Below are 7,563 nucleotides of genomic sequence, written 5' to 3' on the forward strand. Positions count from 1 at the left end.
AAACTAATTTGCCTTCAAATACAGTGTTAGCTGTATACAACAAATTTTGATGTGTTGTGTTTTTATCATTTAGTTCAAAGTATTTTTAAAACTTTCCTAGTGATTTCTTCTTTGATCATGGACAATTTAGGTGTATGTTTCTTGATTTCCAAATATTTGGAGATATTTTCCAGATATCCTTCTTTTGATTTATGATTTAATTCTGTTTTTTTAAATTTAATTCTGTTTTGAACACAGAATATATTCTTTATACTGATAGTCCTCTGAAATTTATTGAGATTTGGCTTCTGGCGCAGCATATGGCCTATCTTGGTGAATGTTCCAAGTAAAATTTATTTATTTATTTATTTATTTATTTATTTATTTATTTATTTAGATTATTCATTTATTTTTGTTCCAAGTAAAATTTAAAAGAATTTATATTCTGCAGTTGTTGGGTATAGTGTTACATAAAAGTCAGGTTAAATTTGTTGCTCAAAATCTACTTTATTATTGATTTTTACATTTGTTCTATCAGTTGCTGAGAACGAAGTGTTAAAATCACCTATAATTGTGACTTTGTCTGTAAATACAATGATGTCAGTTTTTGATTAATGAATTTTTGAAGATTTGTCATTAGATGCATAAACAAGTAGGATTGTTAGATGTTCTTCATGAATTGACACTTTAATCATTATTTAATGTTCTTGTTTATTTTTAGTAATACTTTTTTATTTGAATTTACTTTTTCTGATATTAATATAGCAAAACCAGCTCTTTTATTACTAGAGTTTACATGTTATGCCTTTTTCTATCCTGTTACCTTTAACTTATCTTTATATTTAAAACCTTTCTTGTAAATGGGGCTCCTGGGTGGCTCAATTGGTTGAGCAGCTGACTGGATTTTGGCTCAGGGCATGATCTCACTGTCATGAGATTGGGCCCTACATTGGGCCCTGTGCTCAGTGCAGAGTCTGCTTTAGTTTCTCTCTCTCTCTCTCTCTCTCTCTCTCTCTCTCTCTCCCTTTCTCTCTCTCTCTCCTTTCAACTCACACACTCTCTCTCTTTAATAAATAAATAAAATCTTTAAAAAAAAACCAATTTCTTATAAATGACATAAAGATGTTTTATTTTATTCCATCAAAGACTTGAGAAGACCCCTCTGCAGATTTCTGGAGCTCTTTCTCTGCATAGCTTCCTCCTCACTGGAACTCTGTTCTGCAAATTCTAGTCAGTTTGGTCTCCAAGATCATATTTCAGCCTCCTCAACTAAGCAAGACCATTAGGCTCTGCCTGATTTCCTTTTTCTTCCATCACAGTTCAGAAATTGCCTCTGGACAGGGTTCAACTCATTTTCTCTCCTTCTCTCAAGTATCACATGCCTGTGCTGTCTGTTGTCTACTTTTTGAAGACAGTTGTTTCATATCTTTTGTCCAGTCTGGAGTCAAGCTACATTGTCAGGAACCAAAGCTAAGTCCATAGTATAGGTGATTTATAGGAGCCAAATTCAATGTTTGAATGTGATATTTAAAATTTATGATTCATTTCTGAATATAAGTATCATTTTATGAGTTGTATTGACAAACAGCACAAAGATTGCTCACATAGAAATTAATAACACGATATAAACTCTACAATGACTCAAGTAGTATGATCTAACTTGAGTGTGTTACTTACTGTGACTCTTAGCTTGTCAGTGATGATAACTGGGATTGGTGTCTGCTCCTGTCATGACACCTGCTATGAAGCAACTACTATGCATGAACACATCTCCATCTACATTGGCCAGGCTGGTTTCCAGATCAGCAGTGCCCATTGGGAACTCTAGTACCTGGAACACATCCAACCCAATGGCCAGATGCCAAGTGACAAGACCACTGAAGGAGGAGATGACTCCTGCAACACCTTCTTCAGTGAGATGGGTGCTGGCAAGCACACCTTCAACGCCTTCTTCAGTGTTTATAGACCTGGAACCCACAGTCATTGATAAGTTCACACCAGCACCGATTGCCAGCTTTTCCACACTGAGCATCTCATCACAGGCAAGGAAGATGCTGCCAATAACTATGTCTGAGGGCACTGTACCATTGGCAAGGAGATCATTGACCTTGTCTTGGACCAAATTCAGAAACTGGCTGACCAGTGTGTGGGTCTTCAAGGCTTCTTGGTTTTACACAGCTTTGGAGGGGACACTGGTTCCAGGTTCATCTCCCTGCAGATAGAACATCTCTATCGATTATGGCAAGAAGTTCAAGCTGGAGGTATCCATTTACCCAGCTCCCCAGATTTGCACGGCTGTAGTTGAGCCCTGCAACTCCTTACTGCCCACCCTGCAACACTGATTGAGCCTTCCTGGTAGATAATGAAGGCATCTATGGCATCTGTCGTAGAAACCTTGATGTTGAATGCCCAACCTACACTGACCTTAACCACCTTATTAGCCAGATATTTCTTCCACCACTGCTTCCCTCAGGTGTGACGGAACCCTGGATGTTGATCTGATGGCATTCTAGACACACCTGGTGCCCTATCCCCACATCCACTTCCCTCTGGCCATGTATGCACCTGTCATCTCTGCTGAGAAAGCTACCCTGCACAGCTTTCAGTAGTAGAGATCACCGATGCATGCTTTGAGAGAGCCCACCAGATGGTGAAATGTGACCCTTACCACAGTAAACACATGGCTTGCTGCCATCACTGTGGTGATGTGGTTCCCAAAGATGTCAGTGCTGCCATTGCCACCATCAAGATCAACTGTACCATCCAGTTTGGGGACCAGTGCCCCACGGGCTTCAAAGTTGGCATTCATTACCCGCCTCCCACTGTGGTGTCTGGTGGAGACCTGGCTAAAGTACGGTGAGCTGTGTGCATGCTGAGCAACACCACAGCCATTGCTGAGGCCTGGGCTCGCCTGGACCACAAGTTTGACCTGATGTGTGCCAAGCATGCCTTTGTTCACTGGTATATGGGTGAGAGCATGGAAGAAGGAAAGTTTTCTGAGGCCCATGAGGGCATGGCTGCCCTTGAGAAGGTTATAAGGAGGTTGTGTGGATTCTGTTGAAAGAGAGGGAGAAGAAGAAGGAGAGGAATATGAATTAGCATTCCTTTCAGCCCTGCAGCATGTCACACTCAGAATTTTAGTTTCCACATTAGCCGACAGATGTTAAAGCTTCCTGGTTAGATGGTCTTCACTATTAACTGTAATCATGTTTTACTTTTCCATGTGTACTTGTAAGATTTTTCCATCATGTCTCAAAGTAAATGCTTTAAGAAAGAAAGAGAGAGAAAGAAAGAAAGAAAGAAAGAAAGAAAGAAAGAAAGAAAGAAAAGAAGTATTATCTAACTCGGCCCTCCTGTCAATAGAACACTAATAATGTAAACTTTTGATTAGTACATGGTATTTAGTAATTTTTCTGAAAAGACAGAAAAATTATATATAACATATAATAACTTATCATTTATGTATATATTTTATTACTAATATGAACTGACCCATCAACAGACCCACCTAGACCTGTGCAATAATTAAATCTAGTTGTCTTCAACAGTTTGCCAGGTTTCAGTCACATTGAAACAATCATTTTACAGATTTGATCATTATTTTTTGTTACATTGCTACATTTTTATTTTCTTTTTTTAAAAAATGATTTTTATTTATTTATTCATGAGAGACACACAGAGGGAGGCAGAGACACAGGTAGAGGGAGAAGCAGGCTCCCTGCAGGGAGCCCGATGTGGGACTTGATCCCAGGACCCTGGGACCCTGAGCCGAAGGCAGACGCTCAACCGTTGAGCCACCCAGGCGTCCCCAAAGTTACATTTTTCAAGGTAAAAACAAAACACGTTTTATTTAGTACTTTATTAACTGAATTTTAAGTATTTAGGCATGTGGTATGTAGGCCTCTATTTGTTCTCTTGCCTCAGTCCTGATGTTAGGGGTAGACCTGTGGAAGAAGTGGCACAGCAACAAAATTTAAAAAGTTACGTATCATACAGATTATTTGGCTTATCTGAGAAAGCTGAATCCAAAGCCAGTTTTGGGAAGGGTTACAAACAATATTTCCACTGTAGACTCTGCAAAAATCCCAGCATATGGAAGGCACAAAGTTACAAAATTTGAAATGCTTTAATATTTACCTAAAAGACTTAAAATCTTCTGGTACAACCATCCACTTCTCCATGAGAAATTCATTCCTACTCTGAATCCCTTTGAGTCTTTCTTTATCTAATTATGTTGTTTACCTAGAAATTCGCTACTTTAACAGTAAATTGTTAATTAATAGTAAGCTCCAGGAACTATTCCTCAGTAAAATGATAATAATCTTAATAGTTACATGATTGAGGACCTGATTTGTGCCAGACACTATGGGAAGAATTTTAATGTAGATTATCTCTAACTACCATAACCTAATAAAAAGAAGTCTTCCCATTATACTGATGAAAAAACAGAGGCGTAGGGAACTTAAATAATTTGCCCAAGACCAAGGATGCAAGTCTACATTAGTCTGACTGCAAAGTCTATTATTTCTGATATTCTAAGCAACTATTAACAATAGATGTTAAAGTTCTTTTACTCACCTTCTTATACATAAGAGGATTAATCAAAATTCTATAAGTTTTTGAGGCCAGTTAAATTTGGACATAATAATAGATATTTTATTTATTTTAAATTGCATAATAATTTATGAGGGGGCCTTATAATTTCAGTTACTACAGAATGATGCTAGACAGTAGAGATACAGGAATGAACAGCATGGACACAGTCACTGCCTCCATGGAGTGTACAGTTCTTCCAGGGAAGGCGAACATTAAACAGTTAATTGCATAACATCTGATTATTATGGTTATAAATGTTGACGAGACATCACTGACTACTCTGGCTTAAAAGTCTTGGTGGTTTGGAAGAGAGATATCAAATATTTAGTAATTTAAGGTCAAGATTCAGAATCCCTCAAATCACATGATTTTTGAAATGAAAATATAGGAGTCAATGTCATGCAAATGAGCATTTATAGTTAGAGGCAGTTTAAATAGGATTATAAAGATTAGAGGGAGCTGACAAAGCAACTCCCAGAACCAGACTAAAAGTAGCCTACTAAACAGATAATCCAATGTGGCTATGTTCTTTCCACCAGTCAAGGTTACTGCAGGTCCCAGGAAAAGAAATCCATTGATAGATAGACTAGGTCAGGCTAATCACACTTTGGAGGAGAAAACCAAACCAAACAAAATAAAACACACTCTTAACCCTCTCCAGCTTGAATAAATCAGAAAAATATCCTAGTATGTATGTTTTAGGTGCAAAAATAACATTCCCACATACCTTCAATTTCAGCAGAGATAATTTCCCCTGGCAGCCTTCTGGTCCAGCTTTCTGGTCCAGATTTTTCTCCTTAAATCTTAGGGCTCCTTGTAAGTGCCTCCTCAGCTCTTGATCACCTTGTATTGTAAACATCCCTTCTCTGGCCCACCTCCCTCCTGTGTACTGCCTTCAAGGGAAAGCCTTGCGTGTGCTTCCAGACCTTCAAATAGCACCCAGCACAGTGTGGGCCGTTCATGTGTTGAATGAACGAATCAAAACTCGAACAATTTCTATGCCTTTATAAAGGATTATCATTTCACAGTGTTAGGAGCTCTATACATAAAATACAGATTTTCATTAAAAAATAAAACCAATGAATTATTTCATTTGATCATGCTTTCCTGGAATTATATGATACATTATTTAGAAACAAGGTGTAAATAATGGTTCTACAGCTTTACACAAGTTAGCTGTTTACTGGCTGCATGTACCTGGCTACCGGGGTCCTGTGACAGCGTAGGGATGACAGGGGAGGCCTCAGCCATGTGCTGCAAAGCTCCTGTTTAGATGCAATCCAAGAGCTTAGAGGAAAGTGAAGGAGAGTGAGAGCACATTTACCATGTGCACCAGAAGTGTGTGATGCGCTAGAGCCTTGCTCCATTGACCTTCACAAAAACCTAATGAGGTAGGCATTACGTTTTCATTTTACAGATAAGGAAACCGAAGCTCAGAGGGATTAAGTCATTTTCTCTAGACAACACAGCTAATGGGCATTATCCCAAGAACCAGTAATAACTCAGTTACCCTTAATTATGGCTGTGGAGTGGGAAAGGCACAAGAAAGAAGTATGAGAGCCAGTAAAGAGAGGTGCGTTTGAAATAAAACAAATGAGTCATTGCAAAGAGGTAAAGAATTTCATGTGTGTGTGTGTGTGTGTGTGTGTGATAGAGAGAAAGAGATAGAGAGAGAAAGAGATAGAGAAAGAGAGGGGGTGAGACTGAGGGCTTTGATGAGGAACAGAAGCAGGATGATGTTTAATCTCAGCCTAGAGGGCTGACCCAAGGCCTGCATAGTTTGGATGAGGATCAAATATGTGTTGTTTGCTACATTCTTTAAGGGTCTCACCACTGCCTCTGTATCTCACCAATAGTTAATATTGAACCGAATGATAAGCACCAGAGGAATCTTGCAAAAGTCGTTTTAGGAGTAGAAATTCAAAGAAATTCGAAGAAACTTCTGTAATCTGATACTCCTGCAGGCCGCCTTCCCTATGGTTACTGAGTCCATAACCACCAGCCTCACACAGCAAAATACGCCCAAGGGTCCTGTCCCCCAACCTCTTACATAAACTCGGTAAGTGGCACGTAAATGTCTCAAGAATTCTTGCTTGGCCGTTGCGCTCGACGACCTCACATTAAAATTCACTGGGGCAAGAGCTATTTTATAATTACAAGTTCTCTGAAGTTCCATGATGTCAACCGGGAAGTCAAGTTGGCAAGAGGAAGAAGGGTTTATTAGAATTATTGCTCCAACTATTTAACTCATTAAATCATTTAAGAAAGTTTCAAATAAGAAACAATCCAGAGGAAATGAATATTTCATGGCTCTATATGGGAACAGATTCCTAATCTTGTCATCTTGTTTTATTTTTAGGTGTATTTGTTTTAGTTTTGTCTTTCACGTCAGACATAGGGCTAGAAAAAGATTGCTCTAATTAGACCAAGTATATTTCCTACCCAGAAAAATGTCTTTTTGACTTTTAAGAGAAACCAGGCAACTTCATGACAACAAACTGTTATAAAATAAATCCTAATTCTTTATGACAACAAACTATTATAAAATAAATCCTAATTCTGCTACTTGTCTTTTAAAAAGTATAATACCAGCCCCTTATCAAGTGTTTACTATGCCTTGGGTCTAAAATAAATTCTACATATTACTAGAGCTCATTTTTATGCTCATGACATATCTGCAAGATATTATCATGTCTGTTCCACGAAAACTGAAACTGAAGCTCAGATGTTTCACTCACGGAGCCAGTGAATGCTGGAGCTGAGATTCAAACTCAGGCCAGTGATCCGAAACCTCTGCATTTAAATCTAGCATGGTGTCACAGAAACCGCCTCCCCCCAAAAGTGGGTAGCAATAATTGGCATAAAAAAAGGCAGAGGCAAAGTGAACACTAGATTTAAGAACAAAAGAGTTCCACGTTAGTAGCAATTTTCTGAAAACCCTTACTCCCAAGAAGTAGTATCTAGTGAGAATGTTAAGAAGGTCCACAG

Source organism: Vulpes vulpes, chromosome 2 (genome assembly GCF_048418805.1).
Source record: "Vulpes vulpes isolate BD-2025 chromosome 2, VulVul3, whole genome shotgun sequence".
Taxonomy (NCBI): domain Eukaryota; kingdom Metazoa; phylum Chordata; class Mammalia; order Carnivora; family Canidae; genus Vulpes; species Vulpes vulpes.